General features: G+C 44.0%; 2 protein-coding genes across 5 annotated transcripts in view; one reads left to right on the forward strand and one right to left on the reverse strand.

Moving 5' to 3' along the window:
* LOC139275186 (lysosomal proton-coupled steroid conjugate and bile acid symporter SLC46A3) overlaps positions 1-6,090 on the reverse strand; it is a 36,164-nt gene extending 30,074 nt beyond the window's left edge. For 2 of the 3 annotated variants that reach the window (XR_011595691.1, XM_070892297.1), the window contains exon 1: positions 5,913-6,090. The gene's annotated coding sequence lies outside the window, so the exon portion shown is untranslated. Of the gene's footprint in view, positions 1-1,930; positions 2,085-5,912 lie in introns of all 3 variants that reach the window. The other variant, XM_070892298.1, reaches the window with a different exon arrangement.
* Positions 6,091-6,246: 156 nt separating this feature from the next.
* LOC139275187 (microtubule-associated tumor suppressor candidate 2-like) overlaps positions 6,247-19,217 on the forward strand; it is an 876,619-nt gene continuing 863,648 nt past the window's right edge. For both annotated transcript variants that reach the window (XM_070892299.1, XM_070892303.1), the window contains exon 1: positions 6,247-6,434. The gene's annotated coding sequence lies outside the window, so the exon portion shown is untranslated. The remainder of the gene's footprint in view (positions 6,435-19,217) is intronic.

Consider the following 19,217-nt stretch of genomic DNA (forward strand, 5'->3'; position numbering starts at 1 on the left):
ATTAAAACTGATCAAGTGGAACAGAAACAAAATCAGTATGGCTAGCTTCAGTTTTGTTTATAGTATGTCCATAATAATTATTGCTGACATAAGATAATATGTAATGTGCCTATATTTTGTAACCAACGTGATAATCGTCCTCTTTCTTCCTGTGAGATAATACCATGGAGACTTTCTTTCAAAGCTGCATTGAAAACACTTATCCAACACTTAAGTAGCTGAATCCATCATATTTTATTACTACTAATGGATCTCTTGTGTTGCTGATCGATAGGCAGAGGATATAGTATTTTTTGAAGGAAATGGAAGGGGTATGATGTTGGTAAATAAGAGGATATGGTGTACGAGAGGGAATATTTTGGAAGGTGGCATGAGAGTAGTTTATGTTGGGCAAGTGAGATGTATGGTGGAGTAAGGAAAAGGGAATGATAAGGACATTTGAGATACAGTACTGAGCAGTAAGGAGTACAGTGGTGTAGTAAGTAATAAGGTGGAAGGCAGTACTGTGGGTTGTGAGTATTTCAGGTGGATTGGAGCAGTCAATCAAGGTAAAGCACATGGGAGTTAGAAGATCTTGAATTTCATACACTCAGCCACATAGTAAATGAATTTGCAGGATTTCACTTAGTGACAATTAATTAATACATTGGATTCCATTGATTCACCAATACAAAATATAATTGACTGGTTGCTCAATTCCATTCACTCTGCCATTCATTATAATTCTGTAGATTCCATTAACTGTGTTCATTTCCCACTGCCCTTCGTAACTGCATCTATTTGGTGTCTTATCTATTCAACTGGCCTTTCTGCTTCGCTTCTCTATAGCGGCCCTTATATCTGTACCTCAGTGAATGGAAATAAATGAAATTGGGATTGCTGACGACTACAACCTCACCCTGAATACTCACCATACCCACAGTACTCCATCTCCCCTTAACTACTCACTACATCTCTGGTACCACTTCACACTACTCAGTATCTCAAACATCCTCAATGTTCTACTCTGTCAACTATTCTCCACTTTTTGAAAACTGCTTACAATCCCATAATACATCTCACTTCCCCAGTTATCTAAACAACTCGAACATGCCGCAATATCCCATCCTGATCATCTTCCCATTATGATGCCTAGTTCTGAGGACTTTGCTCCTTCTGGTCCCTTCACCTTGGCCATACAAGACTGTCAGCTGGAGACTAAGGGCTAGACTTTCCTATGAGCCCCTCAACGCCCGATTGCCCACTGAGAAGAACCGCTAATGTTTGGTGAGTAACGCTGGCGAGAATTTCCATTTTTATGTTTAAAGTAAGTAAAACTAATCGCCCGGCAAGAAAATGGGCACTGCACACTCATTGTCAGCGGTTTTCTTGGCGGTTAAGTGGAAACTTAGCAACATGGGCGGTCGTTACCAGAATGGACGGTAAGTATTTAAAATTTAGTCCAAGGCTGTGGGAGGGGGGAAAAAACGTTTAAAAAAAATGTCAACAAAAAAAAACGTATAAAGCATTCCCAAGACACTTTTATACCTAATCATCGTTTTAAAATTAAAAAAAATAAAGAACCTTTAATTTACCTTTCTTTGCAGAGTACTCACCTAACACCCTGTTTAAGCAGTTTTTACAGGGCGGTTCTCTCGGCGATCTGGATGTCGGCAGTTGAGGCCAAACTTACGCCAAGGGGGTTGTTCTCGGCGTTGCACGTGGGTGGTTTGGTCCCAGCAGGCGTGTTCAGATGTGGGCGATACCATGAAAAAAAACTTAAGGGGAAACTTTCGCCGGGAGGATAAACAGCTGTACCGCCAAGAAAAATCACCGAGAAATGATAGGAAAATCTAGCCCTAAAGTGTTGATCCAGTCCAGCTACTGTTTCTAACCCACTTTTACAGCTAGCAGAGGAGCCCCACTCAAGTCAAGTGTTAACTACACTCACCATGTTCCAGCCTTCCAAAGAAAAGTCTGATGACCACAAAGACATCTCACTTCTTCCTTCAGGCACAGATTGTAACAACTATGTGACCACAGCTAGTGAGTTCCACTTCCTTTTAATCGGCAAAACTTTTCTTGTTCCAACCGTCTTGCTCCAACTGCTGAGGACAATACTTATTTTAACACAGCGATGTTTGTCTATTCTCAATTTAAAGGGCTCAAAATAGAATGTTGGAACTAGCCCAAGTGCCATTCAGCCATCAGTGCAAATTAAACCCTTCTGTCTGAGCCAGAGTCTGATTAGGCTAGGAAGAGAATAATAGCCGTTTGACCGAATATGCTGTGGGGGAGCATTTAAATGACACTGGCAGGGGTGGGGAAAGTCCAGAGAGGTAGAGACAGGATCAATGAAGTTGTTGGAATCGAAGCAAAATATATATTTAAATTATAAGAAAACATTATCACACAAGAAAAGGGGGAAAAGAGAACAGAAAAGAAGAATGAAGAGTCAAAGATAAGGCTGTGGACTGGTAAAGAGCAAAGTTTAGCAAAATAAGAAGGAATCTGGCAAAAATTTAATGTGCAGAAAAGTTAGAATATAGATTGACTGATTAGCAGTGGGAAATATTTAAGTATAATGTGTTCCTTTCCCCAACACTAATATCCCTCACCTTAGAAAGAATCAACTTTCATTTAAAGTGTGCCTTTCACGATCTCAGGATGTCCTAAAGTACTTCACAGCCAATGAAGTACTGTAGTCACTATTGTATTGTAGGGGAACATGACAGTAAATCTGCACACAACGAGTTCCCACAGACAGCAATGAGATGAATGACCAATAACATGTTTTTTTTGGTGGTGTTGGTTGAGGGATAAATGTTGACTAAGGACACTGCGCTTCTTCAAATAGTGCCATGGGATCTTTTATGTTCACCTGAGACTGCAGACATGTTCTTGGTTTAATCTCTCATCTGAAAGATGGCACCTTCAACAGTGTATCACCCCCTCAGCACTGTACTCAGTGTCAGATTGGATTATGTGCTGAACTCTCAGGAGTGGGGCTTGAACCTGGGATTTCTTGACTTAAAGTTAATGTGCTACCACTGAACCAAGGCAGAGTCCAAAATTAGCTAAAATTTAAAAAAAATCATCACTTTCCCACACACATCCTCACATTCCAACACGTTTTGGTGACTCGTATGTTTTTTGTTATACATATTTAATATTATTATAAGTAGAAAAAATAGATTTCTTATTTGGTTTTAGAGCAAATCAAAAAAAATGTTTTGAATGTTTTTATTCAAATTCATAGCAAGTATTTCAAAACTTTCAACAATGTATTTAAAAATCAGAATGTATCGTATTTAAGACATCTCCAGAAATCAGCAATCTGAATATAACCATGAAACCTAACTTTTTATACTGTAGTAGTTTTCTTGACTGAAATATTTAGTTCCTTTCCTCTGCACAATCCTTACAAGTTTATAATGCCCTTCATCATAAAATAAAAATATTCCTTGATATTTTGCCAAATGATAAGCTTTAATTTCTATCATTCTCCATCCCAAGATTCACAGAAAACAAAATGGAAGGCTTGTAAATTAGTTCCCAGCATGAAAAAATGAAGCACAGTTACTCTGTACAATAAACATGAAGTGGCAGAACAAATATAGTAAACTGCAGTTAACAGTCCACTAATGCAAAACCTAAAAATGTAAAATATATATTTTTCCTATCCATAACCCTGTCATTTAAATAGGGAACATTGTGTAATAAAAACAGAAAATACTGAAAATACATTGCAGGCCAATGAGAATCTGCAAAGAGAAAAGGAAGGTCATGAACTCTCAAGTGTGTACCTTTCTACACACCTGAAACATCACAATTTATAGAATCATAGAGGTTTACAAGTACAGAAATAAGCCCCTTCAGCCCATCGAAGGCAATTTTCAGACAGCCATTTCTTGCATGAAAAACTGGCATCCAACAGAGAAAAATCCTGGTGGGGGCTTTGGACATCCATTTGCCCACCTGATTCAATTTTCAGGCATACCTTGAATGGGCTCCCATCAATCTTTGACAAAATAGGCAGGAAGCTGTTTAAATATGAAAATCCTACTGCCCTACAATCTCTCCATAGCCCTGCACCTTTCTCTGGTTAAAACTATTTCTCTTTACAGATGCTAATTAATCTGCTGTATATATCCTACATTTTCAGTTTTTATTTCAGATTTGCAATATTTGGAGCTGTTCCTCCCTTTTATTTATACTGATGCATGATGTAATTAGAAGTTATGTAAAATCCACACACTGCATGGCTGAAAAAGAACGAATTATGAACATTTCAATTATGGTGATGTCTAGGTGAGAAATTAAATATCCGCTAGCTGACACAACTACCTTTTGTCCATGTCAAGTGCTTCTTAATGACTGATCGTAAGCTATATTGACAGCTGTCATAAAGGAGTCTTTGATCTGTGCTATTTACATCCTCCACTGAAAGAAGGGAAATAAAAAGGTTGAAACTAAGAACTGTAAATTATCTACTTAATACTCATAGGGCTGTGAGGGAGGATTTCTAGTCCAGACATATTATATGCTATTTTTTCTTTGTTAGCATTTCAAATTGTTCCAGGTTACATTACGGTATCATTGACCATTCACCTTACTCTATGTACTGCTTTTCAAAGCAAGTTGTGTGCTGCATCGGTATGTTAAAAAAAAAACTCTCTTTAGAAGCTTTATAATTCTCTTCCAGAAGAATGAGAGGCAATATAAACTAAATAACAGATTTAAAGGGAGTGCAGGAACAAGGTGACCTGGGGGTGTACGTACACAAGTCTTTGGAAGTGGCAATGCAAGTTGAGAAGGCTGTTAAAAAGGCATACGGAATCCTTGGCTTTACAAACAGAGGCATAGAGTACAAAAGCAGGGAAGTTATACTAAACATTTATAAAATTGTGGCCAATTCTGGGCACCACACTTTAGGAAGGACATGAAGATCTTCGAGAGGGTGTAAAGGAGATTTACTAGAATGATACCAGGGTTAAAAGACTTCAGTTAGGTGGAGAGACTAGGGAAATTGGGGTTGTTCTTCTTTAAAGCAGAGAAGGTGAAGGGGGGCGGGGATTTGATAGAGGTGTTCAAAACCTTGAAGGATTTTGATACAGTAAACAAAGAGAAACTGTTTGCAGTTCCAGAAGAGTCAGTAACCAGAGGACACAGATTTAAGGTAATTGGCAAAAGAACCAGACGCTACACTAGGGGAAAAATTTTTTACAAAGCGCGTGAGGAATGATAATGAGTGCACTTCCTTGAAACGGCTTTGTCTTATCTTGTCTCGATTGAGTTGGCATATGCAATCGAGTTGTACTCCGCCAACTTTGCCAGGACACCAGGGATAACTCCCTTGCGCTTCTTCGAAATAGTGCAGAGGATCTTTTACGTCCTTCTGAGAGAGCAGACAGGGCCTCGGTTTAACGTCTTATCCGAAAGGTGGCAGAAACAAATTAAATTATAACTTCAAAAAGGAAATTAAGGCTGGGGTATCGGGAAAGAGCAGTGGAGTGGGACTAATTGGATAGCTTTCAAAGAATCGGCACAGGCCGAGTGGCCACCTTCTTTGCTGCATCATTCTATGATTCTATGAAAACGTAATGACTATCCTGCCTATGATTTTTGGCCTATAGTTAAATTTGCTAGCAAACGAAATGGTTAATTTTAACCTTTGAAACCCATTGAGCAGCAGTAGCCGAAAATTGCAACAAACTTCTTGCAGAGCCACGAAGTAGGTTGATTATTTCTTTATGCAAATAACCAATGCCATTAATCTTTACAGCACAGACCTGTTCACGAAAGTCAAGAGTCTCACAGCTTTTCTCTTACTTTTAAAATTAAAACGCACTGGCATCTTGACTATTAAATAAGTGTTAACACCGAAATCAGTAACTTGTATCCTTCGCTCTGCCCTTCCCCTGTATGTTTACCTCCAGCGAATGGTGACGGTACAATTTGACAGTGACCGGCAGAGACCACAGCGGAGCGTCTTCCTCACAGCAGAGCTTCAGACTCCTTTCCGAGGAACACACTTGCAAACAGCTTATCGGACAGGCTCAGGTGTCACTGAGCAATGTTTTGACATTTCCAAACGTCAGCGACGATTAGATTCTTATCGAACACCGCGCGTTCCGATTCGAAGGTCGGAGTGGAATTCCCGCCCTCGCGCTTTCCCCATTGTCTCTTTGTCCCTGGCCTGCTGGCAGCCGAGCCGCCATTGGTTTGTTTTGATGTCAATCAACGGGAGGGCGGGGTGTCGCCTCGGGCAATTCAGGACGGTTGCGACTGCCACTCTTGCGCAGTGGGTTTGTTTACTCAGCTGATGGGACGTGAAATCGGATTTTGTTTAGGAATCCACGACGTTAAGCTTCAAAGATGACCCCTCCCCCCCCCATTAGCGAGATATTCGTTTTAGTCTGCACTGTCTCTGAATAGACTGGTTTAAAGATGCGGTGAGTGGTGTTACACGGGCTGCTTTTATTCACATAGAAACGACATCAGGCCATTGGGCCCAACCAGTCAGTGTTGGCGTTCGTCCTTCACACGAGCAGCAATCCTAATCCCAGGTGCCCACCATGTTCTCTTTTATTCCCCTTTCCCCCATCCACCGATCTAGTTTATTCTTAAATGTGGATATGGTCTCTAATCACGGACTGCATTTCACAACCCCACAGTTAGGGCTGCCAGCACTCTAGATGGACTTACTGCCAGAGGTTCCATCACATGACTTCCTGCCTCCAAATCACTCCACCCAGTCAGCTTTTTATCCAGTATTTTTTTAATATAACGAATAAACAAGTGTTCAAAGAAAATTTTAAATAAACAGCATCCTAGAGATAAATCTTTGTCCTGAATTTTCCAGGAATTAATCATGGAGGGTTGGCAGCCCTACTCACAATCCTCTGCAAATCATTTTTCTTCACTTTCACTTTGTCCTAAATCTCTTCCATATAATCTTATATCTATGTCCCCTCATTTCTAGAACCCCCGAAGTCACTGTAAACAGTCTGTTTCTCATCACATCCCTTTATAATTTAAACACCTCTATCAAATCACTCCATCTCCTCTGTTATAATGAAAGACTTTCTTTATATTTGTATTGCCTCATATCAGGCAGCACCCTAATTAATATGTCTCTACTTATCTGTAGAATAACTCTACGAGGCCTAGTGCTGTGCTTGAACTGCTGTGACCTTAGTCTCTTTATTGTAACTGCTGAGTGCCTTCACTGCGTGGTGACCAGCCTTTTATACAGCTCCTGCCTGGGCCTCCCACCGTTGCATCCTCTCGTGGTGCCAGCATAGTATATACACAGAGTATACATATATGACAACATTCCCCCCCCCCCCGCCCACCAAAGTCTTTGATGCGAGTTAGTTACAGGTTGAGGCGATCTGGAACTCTGCGCTCCCTGGTTGATCGTCTGAGTGTCACTTCTGGCATGGGTGAATTGGTCGGGCCACTGCTGTCTTGCAGCGCTGTTGGTCTGACTGGACTGTTTGAGATGGTGGGATCATCCTCGTGGTTGGCAGCTAGGTCTGTTGTTGATTGGGTGTGTGTAGGTGGATCGCTGAAGGTAAGGTCTTCTCCCGGTAGTTCCTGGTTACCTGTAAATCGCAATTTGGTCTGGTCCAAATGCTTTCTGCACGTTTGTCCGTGAAGCAGTTTGACAACAAACACTATTCCCCTCCTTGGCTAATACAATGCCAGTGACCCATTTGGGGCCATGACCGTGATTCAGCACAAACACCGGGTCGTTTGCAGTGATGTCGCGTGATACAGCTGCGCGATCATGGTACATGTTTTGCCGATAATGCCTGGTTTCCACCTGATCGTTGAGGTCAGGTGGACTAAGGAGAGCCTGGTTTTGAGTGCACGTTTCATTAGTAACTTCGCAGGGGGGATCCGGTAAGCGAGTGGGATCATGTCCTGTAATTGATCAGTACCCGGGATAGGCGAGTTTGTAAGGAGCCTTCCGTGACGCGTTTCAAGCTCTGCTTTATGGTTTGGACTGCCCGCTCCGCTTGGCCATTGGATGCGGGCTTGAATGGGGCAGGCCTGACATGCTTGATGCCATTGCGGGTCATGAATTCATTGAATTCCAAGCTGGTGAAACATGGACCATTGTCGCTGACCAGAATGTTGGGGAAGCCATGGGTGGCGAACATGGCCCTGAGGCTTTCAATGATGGCGGTAGACGTGCTGGATGCCATTATTACACATTCGATCCACTTAGAGTAGGCGTCCACTACAACAAAGAACATTTTTCCTAGAAAGGTGCTCGCATAATTTACGTGGTTCCTGGACCATGGTTTTGAGGGCCAGGACCACAGACTAAGTGGAGCCTCCCTGGGGGCATTGCTCAATTGTGAGCGAGTATTACACTGGCGCATGCACGACTCCAAGTCCGATGCTGGGCCACCAGATGTGGGACCTGGCGATAACCTTCATCATGACTATGCCTGGGTGGGCACTGTGTACGTCGTGTATGAAGGTTGCCCTGCCTTTTTGTTGGCAGGACGACGCGGTTGCCCCATAAGAGGCAATCCGATTGGATGGACATTTTGTCTTTACAACGGTGAAACGGTTTTATCACATCTTGCATTTCTCTTGGGACTGCTGACCAACCCCCATTGAGGACGCAACTTTTTACAAGAGATAACACAGTGTCCTGGTTGGTCCAGGTCCTGATCTGGCAGGCCATTACGGGTGACCCTTCACTTTCAAAGACGTCCATGACCAGGTACAGGTCTGCAGGCTGCGCCATTTCTACCCCGGTGGTGGGCAACGGTAGCCGGCTGAGGGCATCGACGCAGTTCTCAGTGCCTGGCCTTTGGTGGATCGTATCATCGTAGGCCAACAGTGTTAGTGCCCATCTTTGGATTTGCGACAAAGCATTGGTGTTTAGGCCTTTGCTTTCCGAAAACAATGAGATTAGGGGCTTGTGATCAGTTTCTAACTCAAACCTGAGTCCAAACAAATACTGGTGCATTTTTTTGTACCCCATAGACACAGGCCAAAGCCTCCTTTCCGGCTTTAGATAGACTTCTAGACGCATATGCAACCGGTTGGAGTTTGCCTGCTACATTTTCTCACCCGACACCAAACGACGACGCGTCACATGCTAAAACTAGATGTTTACCTGGGTCATACAATACAAGCAACTTGTTCGAACACAGCATGTTTCTGGCCTTTTTGAAGGCGGCCTCTTGATTTTGACCCCAAACCCAGTCGTATCCCTTGCGTAGCAACTTGTGCAACGGTTCGAGCAAGGTGCTCAACCCTGGAAGAAAGTTACCAAAATAGTTAAGGAGTCCCAGGAACAAGCGCAGCTCCATTACATTTCGTGGTCTGGGTGCATCTGTCTTCGAGTCCGTGGGCCTGATGCCATCTGCCGCAATCTTCCTCTCCAGGAATTCTACCTCTGATGCCAGGAAGACACACTTGGATCGTTTCAGCCGGAGTCTGACTCTGTTTGGTCGACTTAAAGCCTCTTGCAGGTTGTGCAGGTGTTCGGTGGTGTTGCAACCAGTGATTAGGATGTCATCCTCAAATACACTGGTGCATGGAACCGATTTCAACAGACTCTCCATGTTCCTTTGGAAGATGGTTACAGCCGAGCGGATCCCGAACGGGCACCTTTGATACAAAAACAGTCCCTTGTGTGTGTTAATGCACGTTAATTTTTCCGATGACTCAGCCAGCTCTTGGGTCATGTAAGCGGAGGTAAGATCCAGCTTGGTAAATGCCTTTCCCCCTGCTAATATCGCAAAGAGATCATCGGCTTTGGGTAGCGGGTACTGGTCCTGTAATGAAACTCGGTTGATCATTACCTTGTAGTTGCCACAGATTCTGACCGTGCCATCGCTCTTTAGTACCGGAACAATCGGGATGGCTCACTCGTTGAATTCGACTGATGATATGATTCCCTCTGTCCAATTCAATCTCCACTTTCTCCCTCATCTTGTAAGGGACTACTCGAGCCTTGTGATGAACAGGCCGTGCCTCGGGGACCAAGTGGATCTGCACTTTGGCGCCTGTGAAGTTGCCGAAGCCTGGTTCAAATAAGGATAGGAACTTGCTGAGCACTTGAGCACAGGAAGCATCGTCCACTGGAGATAGTGCTTTGACGTCTTCCCAGTTACATCGAATCTTCCCCATCCAGCTTCTGCCAAGCAGCGTTGGTCCGTTGCCTGGTACAACCCACAGTGGCAATTAGTGTATCTCTCCAACATAGGATACTTTTACCTTTGCAGTGCCGATAACTGGGATCAGTTCCTTGGTGTAAGTGCGCAGCTTTGTCTGAATCGGGCTCAGCTTGGGTCTTTGTTCTTTGTTGCCCCACAGCCTCTCAAATGCCTTCTGGCTCATAAGTTACTGACTCGCCCCCATGTCCAACTCCATGAAAACAGGAATGCCATTTATCTTGACTTTCATCATCATGGGGAGACTTTTGGTAGTGAAGGCCTGCTTCCTCGAGCTGAGTCGCCTCTCTAGCTTATACTTTATGACCCTTGCTGGATCGGAAACCACCTGCCGACTCCTCTGCCACGTTTTGAGTCGCAGTTCTTCTGCACATTCGCTGTGGGTGGCCATTTTGGTCGCAGCCTTTGCACACATAGTGTCTGAATTGACACAGACGGGCCCGATGGTTACTCCCGCAACGCCAGCATGTTAAACCATTCACATTTACACCCCTTGGCGGATTCTGAGTCGGACTAATTCTTTGATCAACAGTTATTTTCTGTACAGTACTTGCCAGTGAGTTTTGATTCTGGGAGAATCTCAACGTTGAGGTCGTGAACGCCTGGCTTAAGATGATGGTCCACTTCACGTCCCATCCCGTCGCGAAAACATCCCGCAACACATTTTTGAGGAGTTCGCCAAATTCGCACGGTTCCACGAGCCTTCGTAGGTCTGCGACATATTCCGCTAAATCCTGGCCCTCGGTACAGTGGTATGTGTAGAAGCGATACCTGGCCAGCGAATCCCGAGTAAAGGCTTCACTCTCTGTAAACTTTTCTAAACTATCTACGGCAGCCATCCCTGCGTGTAAGTCCATGATCTGTACTCGTCGCCAGTTAAAATGTCTCTACTTATCTGTAGAATAACTCCATGAGGCCTAGTGCTGTGCTTGAACTGCTGTGACCACAGTCTCTTTATTGTAACTGCAGAGTGCCTTCACTGCGTGGTGACCAGCCTTTTATACAGCTCCTGCCTGGGCCTCACACCGTTGCACCCTCTAGTGGTACCAGCATAGTATATACACACAGAGTATACATATATGACACTAATGAATTTGCATTGTATCCTCTCTTTTGCCTCAAGACCCTTTTCATACTGTGGAGCCCAAAGCTGGCATGTCCCACAGCTCAGTGTTGGAACTATTACTGTTTCTAATTTACATCAACGACTTGGATTCAGAAGCTCAATTCAAATTGCTCAGATTTGCAGATGATACCAAACTAGAAAGTACATTGCAATACAAATGGACCCAGGAACTGAAGGATCAAAATCAAAATTTGCTGCTGACACCAAATTGAGCACATGTAAAATATATTAATAATGCTGAGTAGCTGCAACATTGTAACTGTATTCCATATATAGGTGATGCTTGAGGGTCATGTTATGCAATGCCAGGCTCAATTAAAAATGGAATATGATGATTTTAGGAAAGAGGTTAAAAAGATTAGGAAGCCAAAGAGAAAATATAAAATTAAAATATCAGAGAATATTAAAAGAAATAGTAAAGTATTCTATAGACAAATAAGTAACAAAAGGATTGGACCACTAAGAGATGAGCAAGATAAAACTCACAGGAAATGGCAGGGATACTGAATAGATACTTTGCCTCAGTTTTCATTGAAGATGCTTCCAAAATGGAAATGGAAATAAAGGCATAGAGTACAAAAGCAAGGAAGTTATGATGAACGCTTATAAAACTGGAGTATTGTGTCCATTTCTGAGCACCTCACTTCAGGAATTATGTGAAGGCCTTAGAGAGGGTGCAGAAAAGATTTACAAGAATGGTTCCAGGGGTGAGGGACTTCAGTTACGAGGATAAACTGGAGGAGCTGGGGTTGTTCTCCTTAGAGCAGAGAAGGTTGAGAGTAGATTTGATAGAGATGTTCAAAATCATGAGGGGCCTGGATGGGGTAGATAGAGAGAAACTGTTCCCATTGGCAGAAGAGTCGAAAACCAGAAGACATAGATTTAATGGCAGAAGAACCAAAAGCGACACGAGGAAAAACTTTTACTCAGCGAGTGGTTAGGATCTGGAATTCACTGCCTGAAAGGATGGTGGCGGCAGATTCAATTGTGGCTTTCAAAAGGGAATTGGATAAGTACCTGAAGGAAAAAAAATTGCAGGGCAATGGGGAAAGGGCAGGGGAATGGGACAAGCTGAAGTGCCCTTGCAGAGAGCTGGCACAAGCTCGATGGGCCAAATGGCCTCCTTCTGAGCTGTAACCATTCTATTCTGTGATTCAGTAGAAAAAGTTAAGATGGATATTACAACAGTTAAGGCAGAAACAAAGGAAATAATAGGTAAACTAGCCAAACAAAAGAGACAATGCCCAGGGTCCAGATAGATTGCACTCTAGATACTTAAATAAACTAGGGAGGAGATAGGAGAGCATATAAATTCAATAGAAAAGGAATAGTGCCAGAAGACTGGCAGATAGAAAATGTAATTCCTATCATAAAAAAAGGAGATAGATGTAACCCAGGGAACTATAGTCCAGTTGGTATCAAAATTAGGAAAGATACCATGATCTCTGTTAAAAGATCAGATAACAAAACATCCACAGGAAGAGAATTTAATTACGAAAATAGTCAGCAAGGATTTCAGGAAGGTCATGTTTAACCAACCTTCTTGAATTCTTTGAAGAAAGAGTAGACAAATGCAATGCAGTGGATATGGTGTTCCTGGACTTTCAGAAGGCCTCAATATGTTTCCACATAAGGCTAGGGGCATGTAGAGTCAAGAGCCAGGTTTCAGAATGGATTGAAAGACGGTTGTAGAACACAGAACGGACGGTAGGAGTTAAGGGAAGTTTCTTGGATTGGTAGAAAGTGTGAAGTGGTGTCTCGCAGGGATCCATGCTGAGACCACGGTTGTTCAGCATACACATAACTGATTTGGATTCAGAAATTGGAGTCCTGTGTGATGTTCTGGGGGTCAAAATTAGTGTGCGTTGTACCCGTTTTCCAGCCGTAAAACAGGCGCACGCATTCCAGTTCAGATTTGGCTGCCTAAAACAGGTATTGGGCCCATCGCATATGTAAATGATGGGCCTCATGTCTGTTGAAGAACTCGTTGTTGAAGTTAGCCAGGCCTGCCCTGCTCAGAAATCTTCAGTGGCCCCCCCCTGTGGCTGCCAACAAAAGTTGGGTTTTCTTCCTTTTTTTTTAAACCTTCCTGTTGAGCTCCCTTGGCTACATAGTCTTTGTGATCAGCCCAACCTGTAGCTCACTCATATAGCAGGTAGCCCGAATTTGTAGATGAGACTCGCAGACCAGTTCCTGGTGATCTTTAGGCCTCTTGTTTCAGGCGCACTCTGCTTCCGCAGCGGCGAAAGCGGGCCCTGATGAAAATCTACTCCCTGGTCGCTATACTACAAAAAGAATATTGAAGCACTGGAGAATGTGCAGAAATGATTTGCAACCAAGTTACCGACTAAGAGGATGCAACTATCAAGAAATATTGAACAGGCTGTGTCTCTTTTCTCTGGAAAAGAGAACACTAAGAGGAGGCCTGACAGAAGTCTTTAAATCATGTATGTGTCTGATAGAGTGAATGTGTAGAAACTAGGGTAGAAATTGGTTTACGCCAGCAGGCCAGTACGAAATGGGTACAGGAAAGAATCCCTGTGCCAGAATAGGTAGGCATGAGGCCCGATCAATATTGTGCCTCAGACCTCAATTTACTAAGATGAATGTTGGGCCACTGTGACAACAGGAACAACCCTCAGATATGTTCGGGAGAAGGCGATTGGGATGGGGGGCTGGCAGCAGCCTGCAGTAGTGCTAAGAAATGGGTGGAGCAGTCCTGCTCCGCCCAGCTCCAAATTAACATAAATATTTTTAAATAAACGTATCTTTTTGTGGCAGCTTCCAGCAGTTGCTTTGTGGACAGCTGGTTAGGCTGCATGTAGACCAAGTAATCTTGAGCAGAGCAAGCCAACTGCCTGCTACGCTTATTGCAAACAAATTTCCAGAATGGATCCTGAATTAGGCATTAACCCCCTATTAGCATACTCAAGGGACCAGCGTCAGTTGTAGGCAGACACCTGGGACACCTCTACAGCGCCCAAACCAATATGGCATTGGATGTGTTTTCAATGCAGTTCAGTGTGTGGGAGGTTATCACCCTAAATCAGACCTCAGTGCCACCGTTTATTGCCCGGAATATGCGCTCAACAAATTTTGCCTCGGTGTTTTCACTTGTGGGTGAGTCCAGAACAAGGGGACATAAAATATAATATAGCTCTTAACTGATCAAATAAAACATTTAGGAGAAATGTATTTACACTGAGTGTGATGAGAACGTAGAACTCGCTGTAACATGGAGTGGTTGAAGCAGATAGCATTGATGTATTTAAAAAAATGCTTGATGCATACTTAACAGTTAACGGAATAGAGGGATTCAGGGGAAGGGTTGGAAGAGTGGGCAGATGCTTGTGTGGAGTATAGAACATTTGGGCTGAATGACATCTTTCTATGCTGTAGATTCTATGTAATTCTATGTAAAAGGCCTTCTAATTCGTAGCCAAGCAATATTTTTATTGTTTTGTTTTCTGGTTAGTGCAGGATTGTTGAGTGCTACTGTTTTTGAACTTATTACCGATTTTGTATATTATGTTGTACTCTGCTGCCCGTATCCTAACTCACACTAAGTCCCGCTCACCCATCACCTCTATGTTTGCTGACCTACATTGGCTCCTGGTTCAGCACTGCCTTGATTTTAAAATTCTCATCTTTGTTTTCAAATCCCTCCATGGTCTCGACCTTTCCTATCTTTAATAAGCTCCAGGCCTACAACCCTCCAAGATCTCTGCATTTCTCCAATTCTGGCCTCATGCGCATTCCTGATTTTCAGAGCTCCACCATTGGCGTCCGTGCCTTCAGCTGCCTGGGCCATAAACTGTGGAATTCCTTCCCTAAGCCTCTCAGCTTCTCTACCTCTCTCTCCTCCTTGAAGACATTCCTTAAAATCTACTTCTTGGACCAAGCTTTTGGTCACCTGACCTATTATCTCCTTATGTGGCTCGGTGTCAAATTTTGTTTGATAATGCTCCTGTGAAGTATCTTGTGATGTTTTAGTATGTTAAAGGTGCTATATAAATGCAAGTTGTTGTTGTGAAGCTTGAGGTTCTTCTTTCTGCACATAGTTATTGATAATGTGAGAAACCAGTAAAGTTTAATTAACAAAAGTACATAGATGCCATGTTTTCAAGTGGCTACTTAATGTTCACTGCATAAAAGATTGATATTGTAGTTTAAAAAATTAATTAACTGGAAGTATGTTGCCTTTATCAGATTAGTAAAACAGCAACTGCATGGCTAATTTCAGGAAGTGATAGAACATATGGATGCACTTTAGTTATTAAAGCAACTAGTAGCTACACAAATGATTTTGCAGTATTAATAGATATATATGGAGTGTAACACTTTGTGCTATGGAGTATATTATGTCTGTAATGTACCTATGAATAACTCCACGATGCAGTGTGTTGTACTCAAACTGTAGCGACCTTGGCCCTTTATTCATAACTCCAGAGTGAGGCAGCCGCATGGTGGCTCCCCTTTTATACAGCCCCTGCCACCAGGGCAGGAAACCCCGGTTTCCACCAGTTGCACCCTCTAGTGGTGCCAGCATGTATATACACAGTGTAAACCTTATTGATAGTACACCAGGTAAACAAGTCTCCATCTTATGCAACTATACAGTGACTACACAGAGAGTGTATCTATAGCCTGCATATATATCACTCTCCCCCAAGTCCTTTGTGGTAATTACTTTGCACTTAGCTCTCCCCAGACTTAAGTGCCAATAACCCTTACACCTTGGCTGTGCTTTGGCTTGGTTCTCACTCTGTTAACCCCCAAATCCTTTTACCACAACGTTGGGTAGTGGTTACCAGTTTGGATGGTTCGATGATGCAGTGGAGGTTCCAGTGGGTTCTGGGTGTGATCCATGTGTGTGTCCATGGCTATCCATTTCTCCCCCACCACAGTGAGATCATGCAGCTGGCCCGTTACATTAACATACAGGATCAGATGCAGTGCAAGTACAAAGAAAGGAAGAAAAAACAATTTTTTTTTAACAGTTTGTATCGTGACACCTTAGTTCAGTGACTTACATTAGTTACATTTTACGGTCGTGCGCCAGGATTGGGTAGATTGCATTCATGGTTCAGTCATGGTCAGTACTGAGGTAGCAGTACAGATATGCGAGGACGCTAGTTCCAGAGCAACCGGACGGGGTCCTAGTCGTCTGATGACGGTGCTGCGCCCCCTGCTGGCAGGGTGGGCTTGGTTCGCTCACCTTGCCAGAACTCAGGGCCTTTGCCGTTGCCTAGTGGTGGGCAGAGCCACAGATATGTGTGGCTCCCTGTCCTCCTTTGTGGGCTGCAGAATCTTCTACCTGCTCTCTAACGGTGTTGGGAACCTGACTGTTCCAGGTCCCATTTGGGGAACTTGTTGGTTCTGACCTTTCGCTCCCCGGACATGGCCGAGGTAGTGACTGGGTCTGGGGGCTGCGCGTCTCCACCAGGGTGGTGGGCAACGGCGGCCGACTGCGCGTATTGGTACAGTTTTCGTTTCCAGGTCCGTGGCGAATAGTGCCATCGGGTGCCTGCAGCATGGGATAGACCTGGGGCAGGGTATCAGCATCAGTGCCTTCACTCTCCTGAGGTCGCTGGCTTGCTACTTTTGGGGACACTTTATTTCTGACATCTCACAACATTTTATTCTTTACATTCTTAATCGGTTCATTACATTGATTGCCATGTATACAATGCCTCTTGAAGTTCAGTTGGTTGCAGGCCTCCTTTAAGAGAACCCTGCCACGCTGCACCTCGCTGCAGCAGCGACGCCATCTTGCCTCTATCCTCGAGGTCGACTGCCTTGATCCTTCTCTCCCGCGATTCTGCCACAAAAGCTGGAAGAGTACCTGTGAATTCGATCTTCCTCCCCAGGAGTCCTGCCACTGGAGCCGGGAAGGTACTTTTAGGTCATTCTGGTTGGATCATTGCCACGCAGTCATGATGGATGGTCTGTACCTCAGGTACTGCGCTGGTCTGTTCTCTGGTGCCTGGTCCAAACGAAGGTGAGGTTTTGCTCTGCCTCTGAGCACGGGGGACATCGATTGCTGGAGTGAAGAGGTCTTCCCATTTCTACTGGATCTTCCCCATCCACCTTTTTCCGAGTAGCGTTGAACCATCACCTGCAACAATCCACAGAGGTAACTTGTGCACCACGCCATTATGTATTACACTTACATCCGCACTACCAAGGACTGGGATCAGCTCCTTGGTGTAGGTGAGCAACTTTTCCTGTACTGGAACCAGCTTGTGTCGTTTTTCGTTCCCTAGCCTCTCAAAGGCAACCTGGCTCATCACTGACTGGCTCGCCCCTGTGTCCACTTCCATGAAGACTGGAACGCTGTTTATCTCGACTTCCATCTTCAATGGAGAACAATCGGTGGTGCAGGTATACACTCCATACACATCTTCTTGGCGCTGAGCTGCCTCTCTGGCCAAATCATCATACTGGATTCAAAGTCATCTACCGACTCCTCTGCTAGATGGTAAGTCGTATTTCTTTTACACATATGCTGGAGTTGGCCCTTCATGTTACAGGCTTTGCATACGTACTCAGCAAACCGACACTGGTGAGCCCTGTGGTTTCCTCCGCAACGTCAGCATGGTGCTACTCGATTAGCACCCCTCGGCGGACTCTGAGTTTTGGAACACTGAGGTCTGTGCTCTCTGCCCTGGGCAGAGCCACGTTCTACAGTCTTGTCTGTGAAAGGCACTATCCTGTGTACAGTACTTGCCGGGTTTGAGTCCACAGGATGAATAATTTGCTTGGTGCTGCAGGTCATGAACGCCCTCGTGGCCAATTCCTATAACGAAGATGTCTTGCAATTCTTCATTGAGGTGCATGCCAAAATCACACGGTGCCGCAAATTTCCTGAGGTCGGCAGCATATTTTGCAATCTCTTGGCCCTCAGGTCTGCGGTGAGTGTAGAATCTGTGCCTGGCCATGAGGATGCTCTCTTTTGGTTTTAGTTGGTCGCAAATTAGTTCAGTCAGCTCATCGTATGTCTTATCCTTGGCCTTCGTGGGTGCCAGCAAGACCCTGACGAGGCGGTAGACCTCGGGCCCACAACTGGTCAGCAGTATAGCCTTGTGCTTCTCCACCAATGTGTCCGTCTCCCCTGCCAGGTGGTTTGCCACGAAATATAGCTCGAGCCTTTCCGTGAAAGCATCCCAATCATCACCCTCTGCGAAGTCTTTTAGTGTGCCAAAGGTAGCCATAATCGTGTGAAAGTCTGTATTCTCATCACCAGTTATTATGTCTGCAATGTATTTATGAATGACTCCACGAAGCAATGTGTTGTACTCAAACTGTAGTGACCTTGGTCCTTTATTCGTAAATCCAGAGTGAGGCAGCCGCATGGTGGCTCCCCTTTTATACAGCCCCTGCCACCAGGGCAGGAAACTCCGGCCTCCACAAGTTGTACCCTCTAGTGGTGCCAGCATGTACACGCACAGTGTAAACCTTATTGATAGTACATCAGGTAAACAAGTCTCCATCTTATGCAACAATAGAATGACTACACAGAGAGTATATCTATAGTCTGCATATATAACAGAGTAATAGGCTATGGGCTTGCAATTTACTGTTTGCCAGGGCCATTATCATCAGTCTGTTAGAAGTCCATTATAGAGCAGCATAAGAAAAGTCAGAAATGGTATATGGGACCTGGAGGTCATTGAGATGAGAAGTGATTTTTTTAAAAGTACCCTTAAAAATAAAATACATATGCTGATAAGTAAAAAAATGGTATAACCTCATTACTTCTGTCTAGGCAAGCACTGCAACAATTTATCACTCAAATGTTGAGAATAACAATACAACTTAAGCTTCAAAACATTATCAAGCAGCCTCTGGATTAAATCTAAGAATGAGGCCATACCATTCTAGTCGAATAATATAGTTTATTT

The sequence above is a fragment of the Pristiophorus japonicus genome, chromosome 10 (assembly GCF_044704955.1).
Source record: "Pristiophorus japonicus isolate sPriJap1 chromosome 10, sPriJap1.hap1, whole genome shotgun sequence".
NCBI classification, from domain to species: domain Eukaryota; kingdom Metazoa; phylum Chordata; class Chondrichthyes; family Pristiophoridae; genus Pristiophorus; species Pristiophorus japonicus.